The sequence below is a fragment of the Chelonia mydas genome, chromosome 1, assembly GCF_015237465.2.
Source record: "Chelonia mydas isolate rCheMyd1 chromosome 1, rCheMyd1.pri.v2, whole genome shotgun sequence".
NCBI classification, from domain to species: Eukaryota; Metazoa; Chordata; order Testudines; family Cheloniidae; genus Chelonia; species Chelonia mydas.
Genome location: NC_057849.1, coordinates 236,534,907 through 236,548,956, shown reverse-complemented (window position 1 = coordinate 236,548,956; position 14,050 = coordinate 236,534,907). Strand labels below are relative to the sequence as shown.

The following is a 14,050-nucleotide window of genomic DNA, read 5'->3' as shown; positions in this document are numbered from 1 at the left end:
GTACTCTTGTTGGCAGTTTTAGCTGAAAGGCCTGTGACTGAATGGGTATGGTAACCAGACTTGTCTGCATTACCCTCTGGATCGATGGGCAGTGATTGATCCAGTGCGGGTTGATTTATCGCGTCTAGTCTAGACGCGATAAATCGACCACTTAGTGTTCTCCCGTCGACTCCGGTACTCCACCAGGGCAAGAGGCGCAGGCAGAGTCGAGAGGAGAGCATCAGCTGTCGACTTACTGCAGTGAAGACACCGCGGTGAGTAGATCTAAGTACGTCAACTTCAGCTACGTTATTCACGTAGCTGAAGTTGCGTAACTTAGATCGATTCCCTCCCCCCAGTGTAGACCAGGCCTAATTGCTTATTCCTAAAGATGATCCCTCTGAGGAGATACATGGCCCAGACAATGTGGAAGAAGCTTGCTGCTGTCCATGCTGTATCTTTTCTGTAGATAAATAGAGGCCGTCATTCTCTAAAGGTGTCAATCCAGCACCTTCCACTGGGCAGAGTGCCTCTGTGCAGCATCCACCGATGTCTCGGAATCCTTTGCAGAGAGGTGGACAATGTCTGGAGTTCTCTGCTCAGTCTCCCCATCCAGTTTCCTTGCCTTATTCCTGAGACTTGCATTGCATTCCTGTTTTATCACTTGCCCCCCATCTTTAGTTTAGTCCTGGCTCTGTTGCCCCTCCACCATTTGTGAGGTGAGCCTTTTGTTCTGATGAACTCTGACTGCCTTTCCAGGATTTCACATAGGCTGGTACTTTTTCATTTCTGTGATTGGCATTCACTGACTTCTTAAATGTCTTCACAGAGTGGTGGAGGTTGTCTGGGCTCCTTTGTTTGGTGTCCTCTTCTGGTTCCCTCACGTTGTCCCTCTGACCTTCATCCAAACCCAGTTCATTCATATATTGTCCCAAGCGATTAGTTGATTTCTGGGCTTTGTTGCTGCACCCCCACCTGATGGGGCAAGCCTTTCCCCCGATGAGTTTACCCTCACCTTTCTGCAGAATTCACATAACCCAGCACCTTTCAACTGCAAGCACAAATTGTTAAAAAATGCAGGGGTGATGTCACAGGGGAGCTGATCTCTGTGGATAGACTGAGCCCAGCACCCCTGGACTGGAGCACCTATTGAGTTCCAGGAAGTTCCACCTCTGAAGACCCCTTCCCCAGCCTACAGGGAGAAGCTACCTAACCCTGGACTGGAGCAGGTGAGCCCAATCCAGCTAATTAAAGAGGGCTGGGCTACTGGGCCTATAAAGGGCTGCTAATAGGTGGCTAGAAGGAGGAAAAACTAAGATAGGCTGATCCCTGAGAAGCAAAAAGCTACACTGGAGTGGAGCTCACTCTTGTGGTGGAAGAGCCAGGGACTCAGGGAAGCAGCTCTGTGGCTGCTGCTCCTCCAAACAGGTGAATAAAGTTGGCTAAGGCTCGGAAGCTGCCAGGAATGGGAGTGCCAAAGACTCCTGGGAGGGGTGGCCCTAAAGCCTGGGGCCAAGGATGGAATTAGGACTGTGTTCCATTTGTTTGTTAACCTCTGTTATGAAATAAACCTCCTTGGCTGAGACTGGGTGTGGCAGTGCACATTTTGGAGCTGGGCAGAAGTGATGGTCCTGGTGACAGGTCGATACAGACTCAGTGTTCACCAGCAGCAGGTAGGGGGTTCACTTCACGATACCTTTTAAAGTGAACACAAATAGCTATTTAGAACCAAAACCAAACCCCACCACCTCTCCAGGATTAGCCTGTTCATGATGATTTGGATCGTGCACTTTAAACATACTTGTTTTTTTTTTCTTTTAAAGGGGTTTAAAGGGTTCTTTAAAACTGGGAAGGTTGACAAATTGTTCAGATTCTCCAATGTGTTATCAGCTAAAAGAATGGAAACATCATAGTGTTATTCAGCTGGGTATTGTTTTGCAGAAAGTCTGATTATATTAAGGAAAACAAACCCTCGGATTCTATGGCATCTTTACAGCTGTTAAGGCACCCTGCTCAGATGTTAAAATAGAACTATTATACAACTGCTTTTAAGGACAATTTGAATTTGGAATTCAAAATGTTATGTTTCTGCAATTTCCAAACACATGTGCCGCTTAATACATTGAAAAGACCTTTCAGTTCCCTGATATGATTTAATGCAAGAAAGATGAAATCTTCCATAGCACAAGCCATGAAAATACAATCTGGTATGTGAACCACTAAAATGTACTGAGCCCTAAGAAAATAAGGCCAATTTAAAATCAGTCTTGAATGAGGTTTAACATTTATTGTTCCCTATAAAAATGATTGACAATTCTTTTCCAACCATGTAATTTTTTAAAAGAGCCACAGGAATTGTTTAGTCCAACCTCATTTATGTGTTGAAGAAAAGTTTTGTGTGCTTTTATTATCATGGCAAGCATAAAAAAATCATAATCGCTTATCTGATCATGGCTTTATACAGCACAACTCCAGCCAACACAGTTTTACCTGCATGTCACTTGTAGGTCACTAGTTCAAATACTGAAAGTCATTACCACTTCCTGGCTGCTTGGTGCCCTATGTAAAATGAGCTGGTGGGCTCAGTCCGGCTTCTAACAGGCGTTGTCATCAGAGCTGGTATTAATTGGGTTGGACGGGCTGTGGTGGATGAAATAACAAGCTCAAAATCTGAACTGAACTAAACCCCCAATTTAGGCTATGATCCAGCAGTGAGCTCCATTGATATGAATGGGGCCCTGTGGAAAATACTCGAGTATGTTTCTATGGAGCTTGTTTGCAGGTTCAGTGACTTAGAGGTTTGAAAATATTCTCATGAGACCTGAAGTGTTTCCTGTCTGGCTGGGAGCATAGTAAGAACAACCTCCTCACATTATTCTGGTGGGGCCATTGTTCTGACACTTCTAGTTCTGGTCTCAGCACAACTCAGAGTGGAGAGGGACTAACAAAACAAATATGGAAAAATTAACTGGCCTTTTTCTTTTTAAACCCCAAGGTTCAGGCTCATGTCAAGTTGTAGGTGAAGAATCAGGTGCTAGTTGTTTTAATAAATCTAAACCAGAGATGGTCCCAAAATGACATTCTGGGTCAGAACACCCTTAAACCTTGGGACCCTTTGATCTATGAACCCATATCCAAATTTTGCAAGATGCCCGCTAGCTTTGCAGTTGTCTGAACCAAAAACCTCACATTTGAACAGCCATGACCTTTGGAGATTCTCAGCCATGTCACCTATTCCTAATTTACTGTCCAGAAGACAACACAGTGGGGGAAAGGCAGAAGAGAGACCTTGAAAGATTTGGTTAAGCATAAGAAATAGCCACACTGAATGGAACCTCCAAGTAGTATTGATTTAATTTTTTAGTTTGCTATAATGGAACGTATTGCTGAAAAATTCTGCTTTGATTTACACTTGTGTATAAATCTTGGTTTACTCTGAATTTATAGTGGTGTAAGAGTAGAATTTGTCCCTGTGATACACAAAATATAGGTTAAATGTATGTAAAGCTATTTGTTTTATATTATATTACATTTACATTACAAAGATTATGCATTTTCATAAGTGGCTAATGAACAACTTAAGACACTTTTAAAGGAGACTGATTTTCCAGAAAGTGCTGTTGGTGAACAAGAGTTTAATCATGGAAAGATTAGTTTCCTAACAGCATTTCTTGTACCTGTGTACAATGAGGCTGTAAGATCATTCAAAACTCTATTCTTATTTCTCTGAAGAGGGGCTGCTAAGCAGTGAATGACGTAAACTGCATTTTGAAAGATCACCAAATAATATTCTCTCGTTTCACATAGATGGTAAACAACTTTTATACTGTGAATAATTCAGCAAGCACTCCATAAAGAGTTTGCTCTTAAAATGCCTACATGGAATCTTCAAAGAAATAATACAACATTCTCTCTGATAGCTTGATAACAGATAAGTCTCCTTTTTGTGTTCAGTGTGGCTTGCACTGTAATTTACAAATTCATAAATTCTTTATAAGAGGACTTGTAATAATTTGTGCCACGAAAGCAGCATTTTGCCTTGTCAATTAAACGTTACGTTTCTGAACAGTTGACAGCAGCAGTGAGCAAATGGAGCAGGATCTGAGTACTGGCACTTATTAAAAGGAAAAAATAAAGGAGATAAATTCATCCCTGGCATAAATCCATTGAAGAAATGGATTTAATCTAGAGATGAATTTGACTCAGTGTTTTTTTCAGTTTAAGAAGGGGAATTGAATGCAATCTGTGGTTGCATTGGAAAGAAAGTAAAATAACATGGAGGGTCTGATTTGCAATATCCACTCCAATTTTCCTGTAACCAAAATGTAACCCTTCTGCCAGGCCGAGTTGATAGCAGCAAGGGCTGGGTTCAGTACACAGGGGTTCTCTCTCATCAAAGCAAATGCAAAACTGGCTCAAGCCCCCACCCAGTGACCTGGGAAAATCTTACACACACCCCTGGGTGCCTCAAAGAAGCAATACTTCCCCTCTCGCAAGCACAGAGTCTTGGTGTAGCAGAGAATCTTTAATAACATGAGGTAAACGACATCAGCATTAAATTGGGAGCATACCACAACTAGAGTTCATCAACCAAACCATGAGCAAAGACCCACCCCAGCAAATTGGGCCATGTCCTTTGCCTTGGGTTCTTAAGTCCAACAACCCAAACATCTCTTGTGTCCAGCAACCCAAAACTCACCCAAAGTCCAAAATGTCCAACAACCCAAAAGTCTAGCCCCAGAGTTCAAAAGTTCATCTGCAGAGTGTTACTCCCCCGTCTGGGTGAAAATGTGTGTGTGTGGGGGGAAAAGGTAAGGGGCACCTTACATGATCTGAAGCCGACTGCCCCACAGCTCCATAAGGCTTCATTCCGATCCGCACCACGAGCCGCTCCGCTCCACCAGCCGTCCCACAAACCGCTCCACTCCGCAAGCCACTCCTGCCGTCCCACGAACTGCTCCGCCAGCCGGTCCGCGAGCCTCTCTAGCCTTCCCACAAACTGCTCCGCTCTGCAATAGATCTTCAGGCTCCCCACTACTTAACACAGTGCTCAGTGATTTCAGCTCTTTAGCTCTTTAGTGATTTCAGCTTGTAGTAGTGGGAGCCTCAGTGCTGGTGCACCATAAGGCCAAAGTGAATTCAGCTCAGCACCTGTAGCTAGACTCCTAATAGACCCAAAATTAGCTCTGATGTTCCACAGTGGAGAAAGACAGTGATACAATTGATGTTTCAGGCCCTTACAAAGGGACCCACACCACCAGGTACTAATACTTGTCTCCAATCTCTCTCCATTCGCAGAGTTTTGGAGCCCATGTTCCTTGCCTAGCGAGTGCTACTTAGTTGATGGCGAGTCCCTCCATCATAACAAAAGGCCAAGGACAGTTCCACTGTCCTTTATTCCCATAATCAGGATAATAACAATTTATTTTTCCTGCGCCAATAACAGAGACACTGGGGATCCCACAGCAGCCAAAGTGACCATTTGGGCAGCTATGGGCTCATTCTAGGCGGGGTGGCTTTGCCTATGCAAATGAGATCAGTCCCTGAAGTTCTTTTCCACAACTTGCCACACCTCACCACCAGATGTCAGGGTGGAGCTCATCCTGACTCAGCTTACATTCCATAAAGTGTTGTCTCATTATATTCTCCCTGGCTCACACCTATCCTGTAGCTTTACAGCAGCCTTTGATTTCCCCATTCCCCTATTCCCTGTTCCCAGTGGAGATCTCTGCAGCACTCCAGTAGTAGTAGGTCCTTTGTTTTTTCTTCATAATCTTCATATCAGAAGGGCACTGGAGCATAGAAATCGTCTCTACTTTCCCCATCCATCTGATCTCTCCCTCAGACATGTCCTAGAACATCATAGTAGTACTTTACAGAGCTTCCTAGGTACCCATCTTTTCCCTGCACTTTATCCCATAGGTTAGATCTCTAATACAGCCTTCCAGGTGCTCTGCCTTCGCATTTTCCCCAAGTGCTCTGCTCCCAATCTCCAGGCATTCCTCCAAATGTAGTAGAGATGGGTCTAAACCTAAACCAAAATGTGAACATCCTTCAGCATTTGGGGGACAATTTGGAATTGACTGTGGAGCAAAATTTTGTACCTCAGGCCATGTGTTCTCAATAGGACTACTCATGTTAGGCCCCAAGTAATAGCAGAATCTGGGTTTATGGAAGAACCTCTTCTGTTTTACTTTTCCCCTCTGTGCTTTTGTCTTTGTCTCAAATCCTTCCTGCAGAATTACAAGGGCCACCAGACTTTTTACCCTCTTCTTTGGGGCCTGGACAAGTATGTCATTAGAGAAATGGATGAGTAAGTAAGTAGAGCTGATGGCTTAGGGGTGGTAAAAATGTGTCTTTGTGCTTCAAATGAGGTCCACAATATGCCTTAGGTTTACGTGAAACAGCAGTGGCGTAAAAATGAGAACAGTAGCATGTAAAAATGACCTTAATATGCAGTCAGTTTGATAGAGGCTTTTTTTTTTCATTCAGTTCAAAACCATTAATGCTGGAAATATACATATATTCAGTGAAAAAAATGCAGAAGTTGTTAAGAAGCACTTATTCAACCCCTTATTTGCCATTTTTAAGGCTTGGATTGAGGCACTTCTGAAAAATGCATTATTTGTCTCATTTTCAGTATTTAGGCTGAATGCTTGATGTGATTTAGCTGCTTCTTCTGACACTCTCATATTAACTACGAATGTTTTGTGCTGCCCTGGAAAGACAGATAGTGTGTCCCTGTAATTTCTGACCTAGGGATATGTTGATTTTATTCTGCGGGTGATTTAATAACAGCCAGAGCCATGGACCTGAACTTTCCCTTCCCTGCTGCAATTTAGGGGACGATCAGATCCTCCTCCAGCTCTGACGATCTCCACTCTGGCCCATCTCGATTTAAAATGGAATTGTTGTTTGTTGTTCAGAGTCAGTGACATGTTCCCTATGTTTCAGTCAGGGAATGGTGAAAAGTGTGGATAAAATAAGTACTGACCCAAACATCGAAGGGGAGTGGGGTGATGAAGGGATTTCATGCACCGCACAAGGAAGCAGATTTGGTGGATCTGTGATGAGAGAGACCCACTAACCAACACACCAGGGGTTTTACTGAAACTCTAAGCTAAGGCTGTAGCAGAAGCTGTGGATCAATTCTGCTGTTACGCCATAGCATAAACGAGAGGATTCCTTTCCTCCAGGCCTCCACAGAATGCCCCTGTTTACTCACTTGTAAGCAGGTCCAACATTTGGCACTATCATAGAATCATAGGACTGGAAGGGACCTTGAGAGGTCATCTAGTCCAGTCCCCTTCACTCATGGCAGGACTAAGTATTATCTAGACCATAATAGGCTCTATAACCTATCTTTTGGAATATCACAGTGTTGGAAATGAAGTCTTGAGTACTGCTGATTTTCTCCCATGTTCATCAGCCTTTTATGTTCAAGAAGATGTTGATAATCTTTAGTTCTAGAGTTCACAATTTCTCAGCAACCACACGATTGAACAAGGATGTTTAATGAGCACAAGATAGAACAGGAAACATTCAGGAGGACACTTAGCACACCAAATACACAGCAAGTAAGAACCTTGATTCAGTTCCGCACAAAACAGCAGAAGGAAAACTTTAAAAGGGATGTAATAGCTAAATATTTCATCCCAAAAGTGCCTGCCTCAAATGTTTTGAAGATTAACAGAGTAAAGGAATTAGAAATGAATGCTAATTATGTAGTGCATCCCTCCACCAAAGTATATTTTTCATCTATAATATCTTTTCTAGTTCTTTGTCAAGTTCATTATTATAAACTAGGGCTTCCCATATTTCACTTAGGAGACTATTCCACAATTTACTAAATATCACCACTAGGAAATTTTTCTGGATATTGTGTGACTTGTCTTTGCTTCACTTTATTCCATTACTCTTACCCTTACACCACCCTTGAACTACCTGAACACTTCCACTCCCTCCCTCCACTCTTTAAATACTTCTACAGGTTATAACAGATACCAAAGTGACTGGCGTGCTGTAGATTAGGTTGAGATAGAAGCTATCCTACAAATCAAGCAGATTTCTTGATTCCTTATGGTCATAAAGCATTACACCTTTCCAAGATTGTACATGTGATAGAGCACTGCTGTTTCATTTCAGATTGAGTTTGGAAGCTACTCCAGCATAAATGCATTTTTATTCATCTCACATGTGAAATATCAGGGCTCATTAATAGTACAACTGCCCAAAAGACAACTCCCAGCTTAACATCCTACTGCTGTTTAAAACCCACAGGTTTCAAACTCAGCCCTGCAGGAGTCATGGGAGCAGCCATATTCCAACCCTCCAATTGGGAGTCTGCTGCTAATGGCTTACGTAGGATCCAAAAAGCCTAGGGCCAGTGTGAGGCTGTACCGCTGAGATTCAATTGGCAAAGTCCCAGAGCATCTGATTGGCCCACTATCCCTACTTAAGCCAGAGGCAGGAACAGGAAACTGTTTAAACAGCTGGGCTCCAATTTATTTTGGGCTGTGTGCCTTCTGCTCCTGTGACTTGATTTACTGGCATCCTAACCCAGCTTGACTCTGAGCAGCTGACTTGTGGCTCCTGATTTGGCCTGACTCATGGTTCTGATCTCCGGTTTTTCTCTTGTTTCTTACTCTGGTTCCTGACTTGTGTTTTTTATCTCCAGTTCATCTCTTGTTTCTGACTTCCTGTTGTCCTGACCCAGCAGACTCTTGGCTCCTGTCTTGTGGATGGACTATGGCTCTGACTGCTAGGTCTGGCTATCTGTGACCTAGCTGTGACAACAGCATAACTAGAATAAATTTTTTTTCTAAAGACAGGATGCTGTTGCAGTTGCACTAAATATACTCTACAGCAGTGGTTCTGATTCAGGGAAAGCCCCTGGCGGGCCAGACAGGTTTGTTTACCTGCCGCGTCCACAGGTTCGGCCGATTGCGGCTCCCACTGGCCGTGGTTTGCCGCTCCAGGCCAATGGGGGCTGCGGGAAGCAGTGAAGGCCAAGGGACTTTGAGAACCACTGCTCTACAGAATATCTGCTGCTTTTGGACACAGCTGGATATCAATGTCTTGTCAGATAGTCTCTCAACAATAAATGTGAATTGTCCCTTAATGACTGATACAGGAGAATGGTTGCTTAAAGTACCTGTTGACCTGGTGGTTGAATCAATCATGTTTAGTTGTGGTTTCTTTGTCCAGTGTGGATAAGAAATTTTCTCCCTTGAGAACCATGCTACAAAGCCTTGGCTCTTAACAGCTCTGAACAGTGGGAAAGTTCAGATCCAAACTATAGACTACCCAGGGGAGGGCAGTTTATAGCATGGGTCTCAGGATATAGAACCCTCTCCACATTAGCCAATGAAACAATATTAACTAAACTTGTGACCTAAACATGGTTGTTACTAGAATGGTTTCAAATATTGACTAGAGAGAACAACATTTGAAAGATGAAGCTCATGGTACTCTGTTCCAGAAACACAGTGAGTTACAATAACACTTGTTTTCAGAGACCAGTCAAGTGACCAAAAATAATTGATAGTTTACCAAGACTGACTTCTAGTAAAGGTGGAACAGAATGGGATTCAGTACATTTGGGGATACTTTGGGGTAGTCTGTTAAAACAGATGTTTGCCTTGTACAGTATTCAGTGTATATGAGCATGAATGAATTAGTGATTGCTTTGTAGAAAGCATTTCATAATGGAAAGCATCCAGATGCTGTGGATGACATATCTAACTGAATTTAAAAAAAAAATGCCAAAAGTTATGATGGTGGGAGATATAGGTCATACCTAAATCAGGTAATTCATAGTGGAGATCTCATAATCTCCTTGAGAATATACTTTACAATATAGCCTTTCATTATTTTATATAATTCAGTATACTAACTGGATGAATAACACCATTCCTCATGCCTGGAGAGAGAAGGGAGCAAACCTTGGTGACTGATGCTCAGAGAGAACACCCACATCACAAGTGATTTGCAGCAGTAGCTTCATAATTTCCTTATCTCTCACTGTTAAGTGAAAACACTTGCATCTGCTTAGTGTTCTGCTAATAGGCCTGACCACGCTGCGGCTCCTTAGACAGACTGCAAAACTGGTAGTTAGTCCATGTCACTGGTCTGAAGTTGGCAAGCAGGATGTAGGAATGTGCTGAAATGAGGTAATCAAAACTTAGCTGCAGGTGCCAAATATCAGACAGGAAAAGAGATGAGTGTTTTTTTAAATAAATATTTCAAATTCAAGTTGTTGCTTCAGATTTAAATATGCTTCTTATAGAATTGTAATGAGCTGACCAATATATGGGTACCACTGTCCTTTACTGAATGGAATCAAAACTGCTGAGGTCTTAGGCCTTACACAGACCTCAGCCAAAGGAGGTTCCTCATGAGCTCCAGTGTTAGGAGCAGGTATTCAAGCAGCTTAACACAAGCAAGGGAGCTCTCATTGCACCAGCCAAGGAGGAGAGGGAGGTGTTGGGGAGCTGTTTGCCCAGGCCAGGGATAGAAGGGGAAGCTAGATGGGTGAGAGGGAGCTGTTTATCTAGGCCTGGGAGTGGAGGGGGAGCTCCTCACTGCTTTTAGAGGGAGCTCTGCTCCCCCCTCTACTCCCCTCCATTTTAATTCCTGCATAAGGACCTGCGCTTTTGAAGAAGAAGGATCTAGGTTCTGTCTCCATCATCTCCACTAAATTCAGAAAGGCCATGGTTTGTAGTGGTGACTACTATGATGTTATGAGGCCACAAATTCACTTCTTCAGTCCTTTAACTTGTGGTGAGGGAATTCTGTCCACCCAATCCAGCTTCTCCTTATGTGTTCTTATATATTTTTCACATTTTACTTCAACAAAAGATAGCTGGATGCTTATATATTTCTAAATGTACCAATTAATGAAAAAAGAACTGCACAACCACAGTGAATTTTGTTATGAAGGTTATGGACCACAGCACTCCTAAGACCTGTGAATATAATAAGCTGACAGCTGGTTTTCCTTAGAGTGGCCAGAACATGGGACTGGAACCCATTAACTCTTGATGGCCTGACAGTTTGTCTCTTTACTCTAGTGCCTTGGCCAAGTCACCATCTCTCCACCTGTAAAATGTGGATAATACCTACCGGAGAGGAGTGTTATGAGGATAAATTAGAGTTGCCAACTCTCATGACTTTTTGTGACTCTTGCAATGTTTGATGGTTTTCTTCACACCAGAGCTTCTGGGCTCAGGTGACTTCATGAAAATAAGTAAGTCTCTATTCTTCATGGTTGTCTGGAAACATGACCTGTGTGTACCACATAGCCTCAAACCCCAAAAGACAAGTAAAAAGTACCCAACATTTATTGTTTTTTAAAATCCCATGATTAGGCTCAAAAATCACAAGATTGACCTAACTTGTGGTTTTTTAATGTTGGGAATGCTGATACACTGATAATTGGTCCTGGCTGGAATGTGCTATATGGGTTAGTGGGCTCCTACTGCCAGCTCTGGTAAAAGTCTCTTTCCCCTCCCCCCCCCCCTTTTTTTTTTCTTTCTGCTCCAGAAAGAGAACTCTGGGGCTTGTGATTGACTAATGAGAGGAGATGGTGCTGCCAGAAAGCAAAGTGACAGGTCATAGTATCGGGGTCCTGCATGTTGTGTACTGGAGTAACTAGCAAGTGGGCTTCAGGATAAATAGCCTTGGCCTGTCCAGAAGTTTGGATGGGCATTTTGGACCATGTGATGGTTGCTCCATCACTAGTCATTATTGTTAAGTGCCCGATTCCTAGCAATGATCCAGAAGTCAAAGGCTCACTAACCCATTACCAATCACCTTGAGTCACCCAAATTTGTTTCAGAGAATACATTTTTATTATGCTTTTTATTCTATGGCATTTGCCCACCACCTGATGAGATAGCGGTCACTGATATACATTTTCTGTCATTAGATAAACCATTTAAAATAACTAAAATGCTATGGAAATGTTATTGTTGAGAATGTTCTAAATTGATTTGGTTTTGTGTTAAGGAAATCCAATTGCCTTTTGTCCTATTTAGAAACTGAATAGGCAATTGGCTAGGGTTCCTCATTTCAGGTATTCACATGGCTCTGGAAAGAATTCCACTGCAAGATGATGCCCAGTCAGAAGACTCTGGTGCACTGTGAACCAATCCCCAGAGTGCAGGCTGTCTACCCAGAAGAGTGTGTGCTGGGACTCGACCCCCAGAAGTGCAGGTGGTGGGAGAAGACAAGTTGTACCTGGCTGGGACAAATGCTCTGTTGTGGCCTGACATCTGGGGATGGGAAAGAGGGAGAAGCCATGGGAAGGAGCACTAGATAAGTCCCCATATATTCTGAATCAATCTAAGATCTTTGGTCTCTTTGGCTCTCCAGTGCAAAAAAAATGGAGATTTGGTGACCGCTTCAGTGAAGTTTAAACCTGGAGATCTTTACTGAATTAACATGAAAATTCGTAATAAAATCAGCTCAGTATTCTTTTTCTAGGTTAGTCTGGTGTTATGTAATTTGCTTCATGCTGTCCCATGTTTTCCAGTTTTTAATGTGCTGCAGAATCATTTAACACACAACCATATAGTAGAGGTTGCCAGGAAAGGAAGTTGGTGATTTTTCACATTTGGGTAAGAGACAACTGGGTGTTGGAACCTCAGAAGGTTTGGGGGCAGGGAGTTTTGGTTTGTGGGATAAGTTTATTATATGGAATCTCTGCTGAAAAGATGAGCAGTGAAAAAGTTGAGGGTGTATTTAAATCATCATCATTAGGCTTCTAAGTTACCATTTGAAATGAATAAGGCATTTAACTCAGCCTAAACCAATAAGTCTGAGAGATCTGCAAACTCAGGCATTCAGTACTTCTTTAGTTTGTGCTTGGTTCATGTTTGGATGTTCTTCTTGAAACTATAAAGGTAAAACTCACCTTTATCGATGAAATCTAAAGTTGTGTGGCCAGAAGTGGATTCTATGGAAAATTCCCTGCCCATGAAATAGTGAGTACATTGGACTCTGGCAATCGACACTGGCAACCAAAGGAAGGGAAATAAATGGGAATCTAGTCTATTGATGTCCACAAAATTATTTGTATAGTTTATTAGTACATCTAGAGGCATCTTTGCTTACAGATGTTCACAGACACATTTTCTTGTAAATTTTCAGTAAGCTTTAAGCAGTTACCTCTTCCAAAATGGCATGCTTGTTAACAAACAATACTTTGCTTAAGATTTCACATTACTATTACAAATACTTTTCAGGGCTCTGGAATGAAAAAGCATGAGTAACAGTTAACTATTTTTTTTTCAAAGTAAGTCTGTGGATGTCTCTTGTAGAGAGCCCTGGCCTCACTCCCAGTCCCATCCATCATTAAAGAGGAAAGCAGTTATGAAGTCATTTTGCTGTCATTACTGAAATTAACTGAACTGGCTCGGTTTTTGATGAGGATAACAAAGCCAATTCTACGTCCAGCAGAGGCCCATGTGTATCTCATATTGTAATACCTCATTGAGATAGACTGCCTCTGTGTAGCAAATGCTCCCTACAGCTTTGAACTACTGGAACTTTCCCTGATAATGTTAAGAATAAATAATAATACCCCCAAACTAAACACACACACAAAAAGCCAAAATCCTCCAGACTGTGGGGGAGGGGGGGGCGGGAGGGACCAGGGAAGAACTGAGGATAATGGCATCTGAAAGTTACATCAAAGCTGAAGTCACCAAAATTAAAGTAGCAGCAACAGTGTATGGTTTTGTGATACTGGGTTGGATTTCACTGTGAAACAGATATAATCTGTCTTTGGTATAAATTTCCTTTATTCTTAATCACTGCTCCAATTCTTCTTCTTTTTTTTTTTTTTTTTTTGCAGCTACTTGGTATGCAAAAAGTCTAGCCCAAAACAAAGGGGAAGGTTAGTTTTTTCAATGAAGTATTTTATAGATTAAAGGCCAATTCATTAAAAAAGTCCTACACTTTTTTTAAGGGTTATACACAACTAATGCCCATCCTCTACAAAAAACTGTGGTATGCATTTTCTAAGTATACTAAAAATTATTGATTACATCTTCCTTGGAGGCATCAA

General features: G+C 42.2%; 1 protein-coding gene across 2 annotated transcripts in view; it reads left to right on the top strand.

Annotated features, from left to right (window-relative positions):
* The window catches only part of LOC119563654 (perilipin-3-like), a 103,741-nt gene that overhangs the window by 63,988 nt on the left and 25,703 nt on the right, over positions 1-14,050 (top strand). Inside the window, exons 3-4 of one of the 2 annotated variants that reach the window (XM_043539639.1) lie at positions 11,052-11,227; positions 11,524-12,599. The exons of the other annotated variant lie outside the window; for it this stretch is intronic. The gene's annotated coding sequence lies outside the window, so the exon portion shown is untranslated. The remainder of the gene's footprint in view (positions 1-11,051; positions 11,228-11,523; positions 12,600-14,050) is intronic. 2 annotated transcript variants of the gene reach the window in all.